The 20,507-nt window shown below is 34.8% G+C and overlaps 1 long non-coding RNA gene across 1 annotated transcript; it reads right to left on the bottom strand.

Annotated features, from left to right (window-relative positions):
• Positions 1-15,013: 15,013 nt before the first annotated feature.
• On the bottom strand, positions 15,014-19,471 carry LOC144318059 (uncharacterized). Its single transcript, XR_013383915.1, has 2 exons — positions 19,339-19,471; positions 15,014-17,521 (listed from the first exon to the last, which is right to left on the bottom strand). It is a non-coding gene; the product is annotated as an uncharacterized LOC144318059 (long non-coding RNA).
• Between the last annotated feature and the right edge of the window lie 1,036 nt (positions 19,472-20,507).

Below are 20,507 nucleotides of genomic sequence, written 5' to 3'. Positions count from 1 at the left end.
TAAAAAGAAACAGAAAATGTCCTTTGTCCCTACTGAGATGACATAATTATAGAAAGGGACTTCTTCCCATTGAGCTGGGAAAATAGTTGGTTGAATTCAGTGTCACAAGGAATAGCGGAAAAGGATGGGCAGCAGGGAAGCAGGCTAGTAAGGAAAAGGATCTGAAAATAGCAAGAGTAACCACTGGGGCCCAGAACATGAGCCTGCAGCAAGGCACCTTTCCAAATCTGAAAAACAAAGTTTCACGAGAGCCAGAGGAGGCAACATTCGGATGGACCAGAAGCAATGGTTGCAGTATCTAGGATCCATAATGCAGCCTGCTGGGGGTTTCATCCAGCTACTCATGACCCCAAGTAAGGCAGATTAGGTAAGCTTTGCTATCTGTCAGTATGTGGCAGGCTGGTGGAGCTGAAGTTCCAATGATAAGCCTGAAAGAAGGAGTAGCCAAATCCAAAGAACCCAAATGGGAATGGTAAGATATGAAAAGAAAAGAAATATGTGTAATCTTGCATGTGGTTCATCCGTGCTGAGCTGCTTACAGTCCTCTGATACCACGTAATTTCACTCATTATCACACCATGGTTGATCGCATGGATGTTTAAACGGAATAGCTGTAGGTGGTACCTAGCAGCCTGCCATTATCTAAGAAAAGCTACCTACCTCTTAGGGTCAGAGATTTCACACCTACAAAGGGCAGTTGGTGATGCCTATTCCTTAAAAAGATTGGTGTGCGGTGCATGGAAATTCCGCATGAGAGCCTGTCCTGGGGAGCAGGATGTCAAGGCTAACTCCTTAGCCCTTTGTCCTGTCCTCTGCAAGGAGGTACTGACCTAACATCGCACTCCTCCCCAAGTTACTCTCCACTTCTCCTTCCTGATCACTTCCTCAGTGAACCCTCATTCCAACTCTCATTTTGGCTTAATTCCATGTAGTTTATACTGTTACTAGAATTCGATACCGTAGTTGGTTGTTACGATGTCAGTCTTTCTCATTAGATTATTAGTTTCTTGAAATCAGTGACTGTATTTTATCAATCTCTGCAGCCCAAACACTGAGCACGGGGCCTGGTACAGAGCACTGAGTAACGCTTCGTTGAAATGATTTGAACTGAACGCCTAACAAAAAGTCCTGCCTTATTTACTTCATTATAAGGCCCCCCACCCTGCCTCATAGGGTCACTGGTACTTCCATCCTTATTCTGCACTCTTCAGCTTTTAACTCCACTGCAGAGCAATGTCTGTTTCTTTTTTGGATGCTCTTTGAGAACACGTCATCTAATTTTTTGGAATCCCTGCATGCACCGTACGGAGCCTTTCAGTGCCCAATATGTGCTCATTGAGAACTTAAACACATAAGTGGCTGGATGATTGACTCTATTAATATAACATTTAAAAATTAGGAAAATTATATGTAAGGAATGCTTGTCCTTTAAACCAGGATTTATAAATTTGCTATGATATAAGATATAATGAATTTTTCATTTATACTTTACCTGAACCATAAAAAGAAAAGGTAAATTGTCAAATATAACCACTTTTTTGATCTACCAACTGGTTCATCTTCATCTATAAATCAACTTTTATGTTGACTATGATTCCTGTTTCATGACTGATATATTTTACTGACAGATTACTTTGCTCAGTGGATGGTGATAAGAAAACTAAATTTTGTTCATTGTAATACTCTTTTCATTTGTTTGTAAAGATTATTATTGTCTAGCTTTACCATTTTAATATATGTTTATACTAACAGAGATGTTGCATTTATGGTTAAGAATGTAATAATACTCCATCTACATAGATCATGACTTAGTGATTTAAGTCATATCTACCCAAATCTAATATGATCATGTCACAGCTCAGCTTAAAGCCTACTGTGATCTAATTAGTACATATAGAAGAAATCAATACAGCCTTCTTAGCATGGCCTACATGGTCTTTCCGGTCTCATCATAATTCATTTCCAGCCTAATTTCCTTAAAGTCTTATCATGATCCCGTGTAATAGCCACCCTGAATGCCTCACTATTCTCCATAAGTGTCAGACTCTTCAAAAAGTCCACCTTTCTTTCATTTTCTTTCTTTCTCTTGTTATTTTCAGCAGATGTCTTTCTTCCATATCCACCCCTATTTCTCCATTCCAAGGGCCCATCTTGTCCAACCTGGACAACTGTGATATCTCCCCATTGGTCTACCCACATGATTTTTAATTAATTTTCCAGGGTGTAGTCAAGATAAATATTTCAAGACAAAACTCTGCAAATTGCTCACAATACTTACTTAGTGTGGTAGAAGAGCAATACACATTGGGCATTAGTGAAACCTAGTGAAAAAACAGTGAGGAAAGGATCAAATGAATGCTAGCCCAGAACTACAACTGGAGGATGGGTGAGTACACTCTACTACCAGACTGTAAGTTAAATGAGTAACAGGTGAACGATTCTCCTGGAAGAGGACCAGGATAGAGGAAGACTGGAGAAAAATGCTCTCTCAGGCACACGTCAAGGAGATCTACTAAAGCTGAGGATGAATCAGAAATGATAAAACCATAAAGAAAACCATCCCCATCCTGAACACACATTATCTCCAAAGCAATTAGGTGACCAAGGTGCTCTGAGGGTAGAGGGTAGCAACTAAACAACCCAAACCAAAGCCACTTCTCTTTCAATGGCTTCAAAATCCACAAAATAAAAGTCTAGTAGAATGAAAGGTTTGCCGATTTCTACCACCCCCACACATGTTGTTTACCTTGGTATCTACTGTCTTATATAGAATGTCTAGTTTTTTTCTGCAAAAGATTATAAGGTTTATCAAAGAGCAAGTAATGAACAATGCATTTCCAAGAGACAAAAAATAATCAATAGAATTAGGCTCATATTTGACATATAAATTGAAAAGCTATGAGCAGAATGTTAAAATCAATGTCATACAGTTGACCCTTGAACAGCATGGGTTTGAACTATATGGATCAAAAACATTTAATTTTTTTTTAAATACAGTACATTTCTATAGATATATTTTCTCTTCCTTATGATCTTTTTAAATCATTTTCTTTTTCCCAGTTTACTTTATTCTAATACACCGTATAGTGCATATAATGTACACAATATGTGTTAATTAGCTGTTTACCTTATGGATAAGACTTCCAGTCAACAACAGGCTATGGGCCACAGGCTGCTTGCTGAACACATTGGGTGACTCTGGCTGCTCCAAATGAATGCCAGAAAGCCTAAAAGCCCATCAGGGCTGTGAAGCCCAAGCTCCTCTATTAGAGCAGAAGATGCCTGATGGAATCTGCAAGAGGGGTTTTAGCTGCCTGCATGTATATGTAGGGGATGCTAGACCTGCTGGAAATTATTATCATATGTCCATTCCTAAAACCAGATGATCAAAAAAAAAAAAAAACAAAAACAAAAAAACAACAACAACAAAAAAACACAAGTGATTAACATGGCCTAGAAGGCTACAATTAGATAATTGCCTGTGTTTGAAAAGATTTAAGGGATCACAGGCAAAAGATTTCTTGTTGGTAATCAGCTGAGCCTCTGGGGACGTGATTCTGCTCCAAACCATTTTGGCTCTAAAAGAGAATATCCCCAATATCCTCCCTGCACCTCCAAGGGTTCACAGTGAAAATAAGTAATATTCCTACAATTAAGAAATTCCTTGAATGTGGCAGCAAGAGGAAGTCCCCTCCAGATGACATCTACATACACAGGAGAGAACCATCTGCACCCCTATGCTATAAAACATCACACGTATCTGTGAATGGGAACCAGCCTCTACAGTTTAATGTGTCCACAACAGCATTTTAATTGGTGCCAGGCTGCTGTGATCCCAGCTGTGTCATGGTACTATGTATAATTGTTCATAAGCTGGGTCTTTCATGTCAAGATCTTTTCTAGAAACACTGACTTTTTTTTGTCAGTAATAGTTATACGACCTCTTTCTGTAAACCTTTTTGTAGAGGCTGGCATTTAGTTATATTTGATGTGGTTACTCATTTCGGATAACAAGGCTGGGTAGGACGTCATGTTCTCCCTTGAGCTTCTGCTCTCCTCTCCATATTCCATTCTAAATACCCTCCAGTCTTTTCTTAATTTTTAGTGTTTAATAACAACAGAATATCTAGTGAATAAGTCCTCTCAGCCATTATAAATCTGTGGTAGTAGTGATTGCAGTCAATATTAGCCAAAATAAAGAATTTACAAATAAAAAAAACCAGAATACACTATTACAGGGAGTCAAAAGTTAAGTGTGGATTTTTGACTGCACAGGGTGTTGGCTCTCAACTTATTCAAGATTCAACTGTAATGTGATAAAACCTCTAATGAAAAAAGGTGGACAGCATGCAAGATGAAATGGGTAATTTTAGCAGAGAAGTGGACTCTATAAGAAAGAAACAAATGAAAATGCTAGAAGCAAACAAAAAATAGTAATGAAGATAAGGAATGCTTTGAACATGCTTATGCCCAGTACAGCCAATTAAAAATGTTCCCTGTGCTCAATATATCCTCCCCTAAAAAAAGAATAAAAGAAAAAAAATTAATGACCTCAAAGATAGGTAAAAAACAACAACAAAAAAGTAACAGAATTAAAGGGCTATTGGACAATACCAACTGGTTTAATAAATGTATTCTTGGAATCCCAGAAGGAGAAGAAAAAGAAAAAGAAGAGGAGAAATATTTGAAGAAATAATGGCAACAGGTTTTCTGAAATTAGGACACGTACACACATACAGACACATCCCATGCCTCCCTGTTACATCCAAACTACTGAAAATACGTGAAAATGTGGACACATTACATGAAGAGGCTACAACACACTTCTCATCTGGCATCATGCAAGCCAGATACAATGAATATTAGTATTTGGAGGGTTGAAAAATAAATAGAAACTGCCTACATAGGATTCTATACCTCGCCCCAATAGCTGTCAAAGTGAAGGAAAATACCTGCTTTCACACACACACACATACACACACTCACAATTTATTTCTAGTAGACTTGCACTCCAAGAGATATAAAGCAAAGTTCTTTAGGCAGAAAGAATATAAAACTAGACATAAAGGTGGCTAAACTAAAAAGAGGGATGATCCCTGATATGGAATAAAAGAATAAAAACATTGAATTCAGTTTGTTTTCCCTTACTTTTAGGAGCTAGAACAGATAGCTTTGTCTAAGGCAAAAATAGTGATATATTGTATGCTTAAAGCATATGTTAAAAGTAAAATATATGACCTAAATAGTACATGGGATTAGAGGGAAGAATTGATACTTTTAGCTATAAGCATTTTGCTCTACATATTAAGTGATGTAATATACATAAGTAGACAGCATTAATGTTACATAACATATAATGTAACACTATATGCAAGGGCTTCAACCATAGGAATGACTACTAATTTTTTAAATTTATAAATAATTCCAGAGTAGAGACAAATTAGGATTATAAAACATGCTCAATTAACTCAGAAGAAGGCATTAATTCTGTTTATTACATACACTTATATTGCTTTATACACTTATTTTGGCTTATAGGAACACATTTTTGAGTGATTTATTAGCTGAACACATTTTTTTCATAAGCCATAAGCTTCATGGAAGCTGGGACCATATATGTAATTGCCTTAGATTATATCCCAACAGCCTAGCATGTATAATAGACTCAATAAATATTTGTTGACTAAATGAATAAAATCTACTTGCCTTTGCAAACAATTTTCTCTACCTCAAGTGCCCTTGGTCCATTTCTCTGCCTGGAAGAGTTTCTAGGCTTTCAGGACATGATTAACCACCTTCTCCTGTTTTGTTAATTCCTCCTTCATACAAGACTCTTATTCAATACTTAATTTCTGCAAGCACTTAGCAAGGCATTGGGGGATGGGGATGTTCAATTATGAGAAAAATATGCTCCATACCATAAAGAAGTGCCATATAGTTAATTGACATGATAATTAGGTAACCAATATTTATAATGCATTAATAGTGAAAATATAGTTAAAGGCTTTTCTTGACACCCAGAATATGAGAGGTTATGGAAAACAATTACTACAAAGGACTATATTGTACTATTTTAAAAAAAAAAAACTATTAAACACTCACAATTGGAAATTCCACTTGTCACAACTATATCATTTGATAGTTTTATTTCCCTTATTTTCTTTTAGAAACAGATATTGCCTAGTTTTAGAAAAAATTGATTAAATGACATTTGTATAATTAATTACATATAAATTTTTCATGTGTTCATTTGGCGTGTTTAAGTTGTAATCACAGGGTACACCAGTGTACCGTGTAGGAGCAGCTGAGATCTGGTGTAGTTACACATTAACTCTAATTATTATGTTAAAATTAGCTACAAAAAGAATCACAGAGGCGCTCTAGATGTCCTTGAAATCATAAGCTAAAGATATAAACAGATGTATGGGAAATCAGTGTTATTATGCAACTTTTAATGCTTTATAACTTGATAGTCCCTTTTATGTTGGAAAAAGTAACACTGTATACATTCCTGGACAATTCTTTTTGTCCCTCTTTTGCCCATTTCTAAAATACATGAAGGATGACATATGAAACTTTTAGTCTGCTAGTACCTTCTGGGTTCCAGTGGTGGACAGAATTGGAAATGACTTTTTAAAAGAAAAATATCTATCTATCTATCTATCTATCTATCTATCTATCTATCTATTTATTTATGGGAGAGGAGGGGAGAGGTGGGAGAGAGGAAGAAGGAGAGGGAGAGGGAGAGAATCTCAAGCAGTCTCCACTCTCAGCGGGGGCCCTGCCAAGTAGCTGAATCTCATGACCCTGAGATCATGAGAAACCCAGAGTCTGATACTTAACCAGCTGAGTCACCCAGGAGCCCCTGGAAATGTTTTTTAAATGAAGAAGCCTAAGACTAGTGATGGTCCCTGAAGAAAAATAAAACAAAACATACTCTTCTTATCATCAGTTTTTCTTGCACAAGATGAAGATTTTAATTACTTTCCACTCTACTTTAAAATTTCAGTATTACAAGCTTATCATTTCCTTTTATTCACTTCTAGTTAACAAGTACATATTTACATTTACATATATGTATTCCTTTTGTAAATGGAGATTAAAATATACATTTTAATTCTGAAAAATATTAGCAGGCAATATCCAGTGATGTATGAAATGGATAATACACATCATTACCAAGTGGAATTTATTCTGGGGATGCTTGATTTGGAGAGAAATTTGTAGTTTTAAATACCTATAATAGAAAAGAAAATCATAAAAATTAGTGACCTGAGTCTCTACCTTAAAAAGTAATAAGAAAGGAAGTAATTAAACCCAAAGCAAGTAGAGAGAAGGACAACTAGAGATAAAGGTATAAATCAATTAGAAAATAGCCAAAAAACCAGGGAGTAAATAAGCAGATTGCAAAGTTAAGTTTCTTTGAAGATATTAAATAAATCTAAAAACTTTAGTAGAGAAAGAAATTACACACATTAGAAAAGTTAAATGGAACATCATTACATATCTTACAGAAATTAAAAAGTAAGCAAGGGAATATAAGAACAATTTTATAGCAACCAATGAATTCACCAACTTAGGAAATAAATTCCTTGAAAAACAAACTTACAAATACAGACCTAAGGTAAATCAAAATCTGAGTTTTTTTTATCTCTAATTAAAGAAATTGAATGAAAATTTCATTTCAAAATGAAAACAAAATCTCAAGAACAAGGTATTTTTTAATGCTGAACACTAGCAAACATTTGAGAAACTTTTACACAAAGGCTTTAAGAAAATCAAGGGGGAAGAAAAACATTTGCCAATATGCTTGATGAGACCGTATGACCTTGATATAAACAACCTGGCAAAAAAAATTAAAAGTTATAAAATCATAGAACAATCTCATTCATGATAAGACAAGTGAGATTTGTTAATTTGTAAGATATCCCTAAGAAATAGATGTAAATTCCATGTTACTTAGAGGGGAAAAGATGGAGAAAGCCCAAGAGAGAAAAAGAAATATGGAAGAGATTTGAAAGAATAGCATGGAATATGAGTACGTTTCTCATTATGGCAAGTAGGAATTGATATAATGTTCCATTTAAAAACAAAAAGAAACTAAGTGAAAAATTAAGATGTATATTGCGGTGAAAGACCCTCTTAAATGGTAAGGTTGAAAGTAGATGATTGAAAAATATAAACAATTCAAAAACTAGCCAAAAAAAGTAGGAATTAGTTTATTAGTTTCAGACAAAATAGATATAGGCCAAAAGCATCCTAGTGATAAAGTGGGTTATTTTAAAATGACAGAAATTTAAATTCACCAGAGCAACAATACTTTGAAATTTGCTTTTACATAATACAAAATGCAGAGAGCAAAAATTTGACAGAATTAGGAGAAAAGGACACATTCATAGTTGTAAGGTGAAACATGCTCTCAAAAAATAAGAGTAAAGAGATTTGAACACGCTAGAAATTTGACCTAATGGATGCTAATAAAGCACCACACAAACAACCTCAGAATATACATTATTTTTAAGTACACTTAGATACATACGGACGGAGTACATTTTCTTACTAAAATGAAATTTAGCTGGGAATTAATTTAGAGATGACCTAGAAAATGATTAGATATTTGGAATCAGAACACGCTTCTAAAATACCCATGGGCTAAAGCGGAAATTATAAGGAATAAAATATATTTCGAATTGAGTAATAATTTAAATATTACATAGCAAAATTTGTGAGGTATATCTAGCGCTATATTTAAAGAAAAATTTATATCTTACCCAGGCATAGTAGAGTATATTAGTATATTAGTTATATTAGAAAAAACAAATGAATATTAATGAACAATCATCCATGAACAATCATCCATCTGAGCAGTTAGCAAAAAACAGCAGTAAGTTAAAACAAATAAGCAAAGAAACAATTTGACTAATTAAAAAGTAATTCTTCAACATATGAAGAAAACAATTTTCTCTGTTCACACTCACTTCTGACACTACCTGGAGTTAGTGTCAGATCCCACCACTTAAGGTTTCTGTCCCATTCCAGAAACATTTGGCATGGCAAGTCCCCAGTTGTCAACTGTATTTCTAATTTATAGCTAGTTGGTTATAAATTAGAGTTCCTATTACCCCTTCCTTGGATTCAATAATATGCTAGAATGACTCACAGAGCTCAGAGAAACACATTTACTGACTTATTATAAAGGATATAATAAAGGATACTGATGAAGAGACAAATGGAGAGATGCAGATTCTCACAGGTGAGGTTCAAAAGGGTCCTTAGCTCAGAAACTTCTGTCCCTGTGGAGTTGGGGTGCTCTCCTCTCCCAGAATATGGATGCACTGACCAAACCAGAAGCTGTCAGACCCCATATTTTGGGATTTTTATAGAAACTTCATCACATAGGAATGATGGTTAATTAATTTGATTACCAGCCTCTCCCCCCTCTCCAGAGAATGGGAGACAGGGCTAAGAGTTTCAAGCTTCTCATTATGGCTTAGTTTTTCTGGTGACCAGCCCACATCCAGGAATACACCATGGTTGCTTCTTTACAAAAAGAGGCATTCCTAACACCCAAGAAATTCCAAGGGATTTAGGACCTCTGTGTCAGACCCTGTCACTCAGGAAATTACAAAGGTCTTATGGACTGTGTGTCAGGGATCAGGGGCAGAGACCAATATTTATCTTTTTTGACAATTTCATGCTCAATGCAAGCAAATGTTGGTTCTTTGAAAGGATGAATAAAATCTACTGATTGCTACATTATTGCTTTGAACAACTAAATGAAGAAGCCTCTGATAATCAACCTCAGGAAAGAGAAAAGAGGGCAGGGTGGTGAGACAAAAAATACAGATGCTTCAGGTACTCATAAGTAGAATATTATGGGATATTTTATCAATTAATTTTAAAATTTCAAAATAAACAGATGGGTAAAAATTAATGCATTCATTTACATGACTTAATAAAGAACAGAAAACGAAAAAAATTAAAAATTAAAAAATTAAAAAAAATTAAAAAAAAGAACAGAAAACGAGGATACTCAAAAAACAATGAAAGAAACTAAATTGAATCAAATTATTCAGCCAAAACTTCCATACTTACTATATAGAAGTAGTAATTCTAAAAATTGTTGGCAAAATTTTGAAACCACAACAATATGACAAAAAACATTAAAAAGGAAATTCCAAGTCAATCTTATTTATGAATATAAATGCAAAATTCATAATGAAAATTTTAGAAAACCAAATTTATATTATATGTAATATGCATAATAAGGTATATTTCATGAAATCAAGATTTTATTAATACTCAAAATCCACTAATGAATCAATACCATTAGCATATTAGAGGTGAAACCCATATGATTTCTTCAATGTGAGGAAGAAAAATTCATTTCATGTAAATTTAAGGTCTATTAATAATTATATATTGCAAACTAAGAATGAAATGAATGTTGCTTAACCTGTCAAAGCATGTATACAATACAATTTATTCTTGTCCTGGAATTCCCCAGCAAGTAAGCCAGGACACATTATAGAAGAAACTGACTAGGGACGCCTGGGTGGCTCAGGGGTTGAGCCCAGCCTTCAGCCCAGGGCATGATCCTGGGGTTCTGGGATCGAGTCCCACGTTGGGCTCCCCGCATGCAGCCTGCCTCTCCCTCTGCCTGTGTCTCTGCCTCTCTCTCTCTCTCTCTCTCTGTGTCTCATAAATAAATAAATAAAATCTTTTTTAAAAACTAAATAAATGAACAAACAACACATAAGATAAAAAAAATTCATTGTTTCAAGTGATAAGATTTTATACTTAGGTGATCAAATGAATCCACCATTAATTTATTATAATAGGTCATTGCATATAAAATAATATACAAAAATACTGTATTTTATATAATAGCAACAATTAGAAAATAAAACAACCATTCTGCTTAAAAATAACATAAATGTAACAACAGCAGTGCGACATATTTATGGGAAATATAAAACTCTACTGGGATATTTTAAATTAGGCCTAAACAAATTTAGAGTTATAACATTTAGGTTGATGAGCCAATATATTAAAGAACTATTTAATGTTTTGAAATTTCTTAATTCTCAATAATCTATAAACTCAATGACAGTCCACTTAAAACCCTAACTTGTTTTGCTTGTAAAACTTAGCAATATTCATCTAACTTCACATAGCAATATATTTGAGAATAGCTAGGGTTTAATTCAGTAGAAGATAGGAAAATTTGTCCTAGTAGCTATCAAGACTTACAATAAGTAGTATAATAAACAGGATAATGTGGTTCTGGCTTAGAGTATAGGCAAATAGACAAATGGAATAAAAATGAACTCTCAACAGCCCTGTGTACATATGAAGAAGAATTGCAAACCGCCAGCAAAAGACCAATAAACAAACAATAAATTGTTTTGAGAAATTTATGGCAGAAACTGCTATCCATTGACTCAAAATCCATTTCCTCTTCCTTCTGGGTGCACAGATTATATTTTCCATCATCTCATCTGCATTTGTATGTTTCTTTGTGCCTGAAGTCTCACCAGTGGAACATGAGCAAAATTAATGCACATCAATTACGGTCCTAAAATTTGAGAAGTGTTGTCTCTTCACCACATGCTCTTTGTCATTTTGCAGACCAGATGCAGAAAATAACAAGTTCCTACCAGATAATTTTGCCACTGGTAAGAGGAGATTGAATCTCTGAATCACCAAGTGGAGAAAAGTCTCCTACCAACTTGCCTACAACCGATAATATGTTTGTGTTTGACTAATCTGTTTGAGGTCCGTTTCAACAGCTATCCCTGTCCTAAAAAACTACCAAAACTGTAACAAACATGCAGGACTGAGGGACCTCTAACAGTAATATGAGCATCTGGAGTAGTGGATGGGTGTGCGTGGTGGGACAAAGCAACAGATTGGCAAGCTTGAGAGCTGTGCAATATGATGATGTCAACTTATTCAATAACATGTTGCCTGAGATGACTTGGAAAGCTGATCAAGTCCTCCCTAAGCCCATATGTCCAAGAGAAACAGAAAGACTCAGAATGAAAATACAAATTGTTGTTCTTTACTACTTATATCAAGAAATTAAGAAATTAAGCAATTTGAGAGAGAAGTGACTGATTTTCAGTGAAATGGAAAGGTGGAGTTCTGAAGTTTGGGATCTTGCAGATTTGAAACCACAAATTCCTTCTGCCAACTTCCTTCTGTACCCCCAAATAGGGGGAAATAGGATTTTAAAGACAAAGAAAGCCAAGGATATTAAGGTTTTAAAGTTAAACAGTGGATTCAGCGGTATGTTTAAGACTGGTTTAATGATGTATTTTCCCAAGAAAATGAACAAAGAAACAAAATAAACAATTGTGTGTGTGCCTGAAGTGAGGAAAAGAGGAAAAATAATATTTTAAATGAAAAGATTGGTGAGACCTGTCTTATCTATGGACTAAAGCTCATTTCTTCTTTCTGGACACAAAAATGAACCCATATCCATAATGTATAAAACAATTCTCAAAACATCATTAAGAGAGTGGAAAAATAAATTGAAAAATAAGCCAGTGGCTTAAATATGTTCTCCAAAAAGAGATTAAATATAAATTTTCAATAAACATGAATAAAGATATCCAATTAACTTATTGGCAAGGATGTGGAACACTCATACACTATTGGTGATAGTGAAAATTGGTGCAGCTGCTTTGAAAATTATCTTGTAATATCAAATAAAATTCAGGAAATGTATATAGCCAGCAATTCTAGCCCTGTATATAAATCTTAACGAATCTCTTCTCCAGTGAAACCAGGAAAAATTTACCAGAAAACTATACTAATATTGTTCATATTAGTTTCCAGTGGGAAACAACCCAAAAGACCATTAAAAATAGAGTAAATAAATATGCTGTGGAATAATATAAATTAATAAAAACAAATAACACCTTTACACAGCATTGTGGATTTATCTTTTGTTTTTAAGATTTTATTTAACTATTCATGAGAGACACAGAGAAAGAGGCAGAGACATAGGCAGAGGGAGAAGCAGGCTCCTTGCAGGGAGCCCCATGTGGGACTCAATCCCAGAACCCTGGATCATGCCCTGACCTGAAGGCAGATGCTCAACCACTGAGGTATCCCATTGTGGATTCATCTTATACACATGGTATTGACTAAAGTAAGCAAGGTTTAAAAGAAATAAGTGCAATATAATTTCATATTTTTTGATGTGTATATATATATCAAATATATATATTTGATGTGTATAAATCTCTATGAGATGTATATATGCATATATATCTCATAGAGACACAAATAATACTATTTATAGATGCAGCTAAAATACAAATAAGATAAAGACTATTCTCCATTGCCTATTATTGGTACCCTTGTTGAAGGTCAGTTGACCACCACATATCTGCTAATATTCTAAATATATAAGAAATTCCCCAATTCGGTAGAAATAAATAAATAAATAAATAAATAAATAAATAAATAAATGACTTAAAAATAGGCAAAGGACCCGAGTAAATATTTCCCTAACAAAGACATACCAATGGTCAATAGGTATATGAAAAGATGCTCAAAATCTCTAATCACTGGGGAAATGCAAGCTAAAACCACAATGAGGTATATCACCTCACACCTGCTAGGATAGCAATTCTAAAAATAACCTAAAAATAATGAGATGTTGGTGAGATGAAGAGAAATTTGAACCCGTATATAGGGGTTCCTCAAAAAGCTAAAAATAGAACTGCCATATTATCCAGCAATCCTATTCTGGGCAGATATCTAAAAAAGCTGAAATGAGGATCTCAGAGATATATCTTCTCTTTTATAGCCTGTTGCAGTATTATTCACAAGAGCCAGGATATGGAAACAATATATGTTGTTTCCAAAATAAAGAAAATGTGTTGCACATTTTTATATCAGCATAAAGTCAGATGTTTCTGTTTCTTTTAAAATGGTAGCACACTCTTAATGTTCACTTGGAATCAAGAAATACAGACTTAGACCAGCCTGAGCTATGGGTTTAGAGTTGAGATCATTACATGAAGTTAGGTTCTCTAAATGTTACACCTTCTGTGAAAAGCAGACAATTTAAAAATGTCCTATTGGCAAAAGCATACCATACAGAAAGTTGTCTGTCTTGGCTTGAGCTTTGGTTAGGACAAGAACAATAACAAAAACCTTTCATGAGACTTTTAAACCATGGACTTTCCCCAGTAGGGATTTATTACTATTGAGTTGATCTACACCAGTAATTCACCTGACCTGGCAAAAAGAAATACAACAGTTGACTTATGGGACACATTCTCATTTCAGTATACATGATTCTCACACGGAAGAGTTTCTGGAAAATGACTTGTCAGTCCAAAGTTAGAAAAATATCCTTTAAAAAAAAAGAGAAAAATGTCCTGAAAGATACCAAGATGAGTGAGAGACAGAAATGAAAATAAACAGTAGAATTAGTGCCACACAACTAAGATGGCAGGGCTATAAAAAAAGTGAAATAAAGTTATAACTTTTGGATTCTTATATGCTGGTACACTTTGTTGTCATTTCTTTTAACCTTCATATCATCACTGAGATTGGTGATTTTATCCTCATTTTATCAATGAAGAAATAGGTATGTAGCGTGTAGATGACTTGGCAAAAACCACAAGGCTACGTAGCACAGCAAATAAGCCACTGACCCATTGTCTTGTGGCCCAGACTCTGGGGAGGCTCCTAGATCTGCCTCCTTTAGAGTTGCGGCCACTTCCCCTCATCAGGCACTTTGAGATCTTATAGATTTGGGGCCTAACTTTCTGTGTCTGACTGGCCCCCGAAACAGCCTCCAAGTGGCCTTTACCGGGTTGAGGACTTAATTCTAAGGTAGTTTTGTGAAGAGTTTCAGGGGTGAAATCAGTGTAGGGGAGAGAAATGGATACATTTCTGGGGAAATTAAGGTAAATTTTTTCTCAGATATTACTTTAAGTGACAGTAATTTGCACATATTAAAAAAGGCAGAGGACCAAGGAGAATGTAGTGTGGGTTTATTTTTTTTTATTTTTTTTTTGTGGGTTTAGATAATAATGAGAAGTCAATTATAGTTTGTGATTATGAAAGAAAAAAAATCAACTTTAGATGGAGACCTCCTAATAGATCACTGATGCCAAATAAATTTCTCTTACTTCCTTCTCCTCCCAGGAAAAAAAAAAAAAAACAAGTAAAATCAAGCCTAAAATTAAAGGAAGAAGAAAGAACAAGATATAACAAAAATGATTTGAAAAAGGACTTACTGGTACTTCTAGAAACACAAGTCATGAGAATTAGTTCTATAACTCAATATAATTATATAATTCACATATTTATGTAGTGATAGATAATCAGATGAACACAGTGGAAAAAAAAGAATCGATGAGCCAGAAATTAGGTGTGATAATACTACACTTAATAAAGAATAGAGAGGTAAAATGATGAGAAAAAAGAGAATGCCAATAGATATGCAGAAAAAGAATGAGACAATCTCATATATTTTAATAGGAAATTTAGAAGAAGAGGATAGAGAAAAGAAAACAAAAAGCAATGTTAAAGAAATAGTGATAAAACGTTGATAGGGCAATTTATTATTTCTCTGCAAAGAAAAATTAGAACCCCATAGTCTGGAAGACTGTATTTGTAGCACGTAGGCCAGCAAAGGATTAGTGCCCAAAGTGCATACTCTACAAATCAATCTAAACAAAGCGATGGAATTTCCAGTAGAAAAATAGACAAGACATGTAGAAAAAATTATAGAATAGGAAATACAAATGAACCAGAAGTATGTCCAAAATGGAACCTCAACCATTTTAAGAAGTCATTTAACAATCTCTGAACTATTTAACTCTAGACTTCTACTCTGTTAAATTTTACTCCATTAATTCATTGTTATTTTTTGAAAATGTATGTGGCAAATTTTACTGAAAATTGATAACACAAAACAATGTAACAAATTTTTAAAGGGTGTGTGAAGTTGATCCAACTCTTGTTATCTCTTTCATTCATTCACAGGAAGATTCTGTGGGATCTGTAATGTTCCTGTTCTTAAAAAATAATGTATTAAATAGGGCACAACACAAGATTTGACAAAGTGGGCAGTAAGGGTAGCAAGTATACTTTTGTTTGCTTTATTCCCCTATAATTTTCTGTGTTCCGGAAACTAGTCATAATACGTTAATGACATTTAGAAAAGAAAGATATTGGGGGGAAAGGCAAGAAGAAGAAAAATGTGCTATTGCAATCTCACCCTTAGCAAATTCTGATTACAGGGACTTTGTAAGTTCAAATGCATCTAAAGGTAAAATTATCATTAGCATTCATATCTGCTCTTCACAAGTCTTTAGCAGAATCTGCTTATTTTAACAATAGTATTTGTAATGCAGCCCATGACTTGACAGATACTAACAAAAGTAAATCAGCAAAATGATTCTCCATCTTTTTCCACCCTCAGGCTCCGGGCAATCACAGAAACTATGAACATCTGCTTGGATTCTGATTGCCATGTTCACTGATTCAGTGCACCCAAATAAGCAACAATTAGTCTGTTCAGCATGTGTCAAAAGATCTGTCAAGTTAATTCAAATTAAGACAGGATAAATTGAATCCAGTTGGCATCATGCATATTTGTATGCAAAGTTTAAACAAGCATCAGCTGTGCTATGTTATCTTTTATTTACAAGCAAAACAGGAGTATATTGTTACATAATTTCAGAAATAACTATTCCTCATCATAACTTTGCTACGTCATTGGCTGGATGCATTTTCTTGGGGCGAAAACATTTTCTAATGGGTTTGAGTGGACTACTGTATTGCAAGAGATCAAAATATCATTTTTCTTGGGCTCATTTATCTTAGTTCCATTAATTAGTTCCTAGGTACACAAATGGGTTTCAAAGCTTGAGATGTGTGGATTTCCATAAATTATGCTTCCAAAGGTAAATGCTTTTGAGCTATAAACTTCATATTTATCCTTAAATTGTAAGCATTCTATAAAATGTTAATGTCTTCAGGAGGTCAGGTGATAGTTTTCCATCACATTGATTGGATAGCAATCTGTAGCATCAAATATCTCTATACTTGAATGAAGAGAGAATCTGAACACTCAGAATCAGTGACACTCTTAGGAGGCTGGCAGGCTTTTAGCAGAAGACAGAATGATTTCAGTGGCATTAATTATAATCTATTCCATTTTCACAACTGTCACAACTAGACAATACTCCGGGTTCCATCTCTATTGATGTTTGGACAGAGTCACGTAGAAGGTCATCTAATGTGTTGTACGCTATCGATCTTCAAAGGAGGGGCTCCATAGTGCTCCTTATACCCCTGTCCATTGCACTCCGAGGAAACATAACTTTTGTGAAAAAATAGAAAATTGCTGTACCAAGCTCTTAAATGTTTACTTTTAATGAGTCATATTCTCCCACTTGTGACACTTTTTCTCCCACTTTTGATAGTGAGAGAGGAAGAAGGAGGCTGTTAAAATCTGTGGTTCTGATTGAAGTTGGAAATAGAACTGAAAAAAAAAAAAGAAAAATATCATACTTTTAGGAAATATCATATGACCTAGGATTTAGCAGAGAGGAAGTTCATAATGACAATAAGGCAAACATTTACCAGGATGCCTGCAGATCTGGGCATTGGTGAGTAATTATCAGGATATTAGAGAAGGACAGACTAAGAGGTTATCACTTCTACAAAACAAATAATTCAGTCCTATTCAGGCTAAGGAGATAGAGATATTTCTCCTCTTCCTTTCATTTAATATGAATATCACTAAACATTAGGTTGGTAAATAGCAATTGTCTGGTATGATAATATATACATTTTAATATAAGTTCTGGCTGCCAGAATTGGCATTTCAGAAAAAAAAAAGTCATAAATAACATTTCCTAAATGGTTAAATTATGTTGACATTAAAAGCTATTAATCAGCTATTAAAAGCTGATAATGGTAGGCATCTTGTGACTATTTCCAGTAGCTATATCTTAGGACAGAAATGTTTGCCTTTAAAGAGTTCTGATACGGGGGCACCTGGGTGGCTCAGTGGTTGAGCATCTGCCTTTGTCTTAGGTCGTGATCCTGGGGTCCCAGGATCGAGTCCCACATTGGGCTCCCTGCATGGAGCCTGCTTCTCCCTCTGCCTATGTCTCTGGTTCTTTCTCTGTGTCTCTCATGAATAAAAAAATAAAATCTTAAAAAAAAAGTTCTCATACAGCAGATGAGATAACTGGTCTTAGTGAGATAGAATAAACAGAGGTTTTTTTGGTATGGTTATCTGGTGCTAAATCTATGGTGTATGTGGGTGTGTGTGGGGGGCGTGCGCACATCATCAGATGTGAAGGCTTAAACAAGGCTGTGTTCCTTGTTCTTTCCAAAGTTTCTGCTGAAAGTTGAGTCTACTTATCAATAATTCCTGGTACTTATTCTAACATTTACCTCGCATCCACCCTTTCCGCCTTGGAAATATTTATAAACTTTGGAGATATCTGGGGTAAGGCCAAGAAATCAGGTGAGAAGAGGAAACATTGTATAACCTGTTTCCCTTTTTGTATGTTGCATTCAAATACCTAGACTCCCGCCAAGACATCCAGAGTACAGAAGCTCTTAAGTGACCAGTTCCATGAAAAGTGAAAGAGGATAGAACTGAGGGTTAAAAGTTTGCACCATCTGAACTCAGATGCAATCAGTCACTCTGAAACAGGCTGTTTTCACAAGGTTAGTAGAAACACATTAAGATTAATAAGCTCTTCTTACATCTAGAAGCCAGGTCGGCCTTTGTCTTTTGTGGAGCTTTTCCGGGAATCCAGGAGGCCATGAGTGTATGTAAGAGAAACTAAGAGTAATGTGTCTCGCCTTGTTGGGTATTCTAAAATGAGCCACATTAACCTCTTCAAAACTTCTTCTCTCTTCCTGAGTCATCTTTGTAGTAGGATCTCGTGAGTAGTCCTATCTCTGTATTTATTCTTACACTGAATGCGAAAACAATAATTAATCTCTACTATCATAGTTCTTTTTTTTTGTTCAACACTTCAATCTTCTAATTCTTTAAAATGTGTTGTCATCAAACATATTAGCTATCTCAAACTTTTGTCAGAAGCCACTGTGATAGCTGTACCTTCATTCTTCACATCAAAATTGTAAAAATGCTTCCACAGCTCTGTGTTAAAATCAAAGTTTTTTTTTGTTTTGTTTTGTTTTTCTCACAGACAAGAGTCTTCCTCTAAATTTAGGCTACATTTAGATGACAACTGCTCTAAGAAACAGCGCCCATTACAATTCTGTTTTTAATAAGCTGCAGATAGGCATTTATCTGTAAATATATTTCCTTACCTGTCCACAAGTTTATCTTGAGAATGATCACCAAATTACTGAATCAAGAAATCTTCTCTATGGGAGACATCTGCCATCTGGCCTGAGAAATGTCATTTGCTCTACTCGTTGATAATTACTCATACGTGTTCCGTTAGGAACTCATTTACGTGGCATTTGGGACACTGTCATTCAGGACTTTCCCCAACCATGTCCTAATTCTGCCAAGGGATCAGGGTCCAAGGTACAACCATTCCAGTCTCCTAGGATGTTATTTATTTAAAACTTTTTGTAAAAACTAATTTCAACTTATAAAAATAAAATAAAGAGGGCACAGATTTTCTTCACCCAGATTTGCCAAGGGCATTTGTTTTCTGACTCTTGGCAAACACTGGCTTTTTTTCCTTCCTGAAACACTTCAGAGCAAATTGCAAACACTTTTCTGTGATTTTCTAAAAAATAAGGGTATTGTCTTTATAACCACAGTGACGTTATAAGAGTCAGTCAATTAACAATGATACATTATTATATGTAATCCACCAGCCTTATTAAAATGTCACCAATTATTTCAGGATCATATTAGTTGTCTGGTCTCCATCTCCTCTAACCTGAAAGAATTACTCGACATTTCTTTGTGTTTTATAACCTTGCAGTTCGGGAGAATTCAGAGCAGATATTTTGCCCCACAATTTGGGTGTGTGTTTATAATTACATTCAGTAGAGGCATATTTGCCAAGAATGTCATGGAAGTGGTGCAGTGTTCTTTCTAGGAGACACATTGTGTTCATTTGTCCATTACTTGAAATGTTTGTGATACTTTGTGAACTTGGTATCCACCCTCTTTCTCTAATGTAAAATTACTGTGTCAATAATTATCTTGTGGGGAGATACTATAAAACCCTGCAAATATTGCATTTTCATCATGCTTTTCCCCACTAATCTTAGCATCCATTGGTGATTCTGATCTAAACAATTAATACTGCCCTAGTGGTTCCCAAGTTAAAACTTTCTGTTTCTATTGTGCTTTCTATAAGAGCATTCTCTATCCTCCATTTATCTTTTATATCAATGTAAACTCACACATACTTATTTTATTCTATGGATTATATCACTATAATTATTTCTGTTGCTCAAACACCCTATATTTAACCAACGGGGTCCTTTACAAGCTGACTTCTGTGTCCTTTTCC

The sequence above is a fragment of the Canis aureus genome, chromosome 8 (genome assembly GCF_053574225.1).
Source record: "Canis aureus isolate CA01 chromosome 8, VMU_Caureus_v.1.0, whole genome shotgun sequence".
Lineage (NCBI taxonomy): Eukaryota > Metazoa > Chordata > Mammalia > Carnivora > Canidae > Canis > Canis aureus.
Note: the sequence above shows the minus strand (reverse complement) of the source record. Positions and strands in the feature narration are given on the sequence as shown.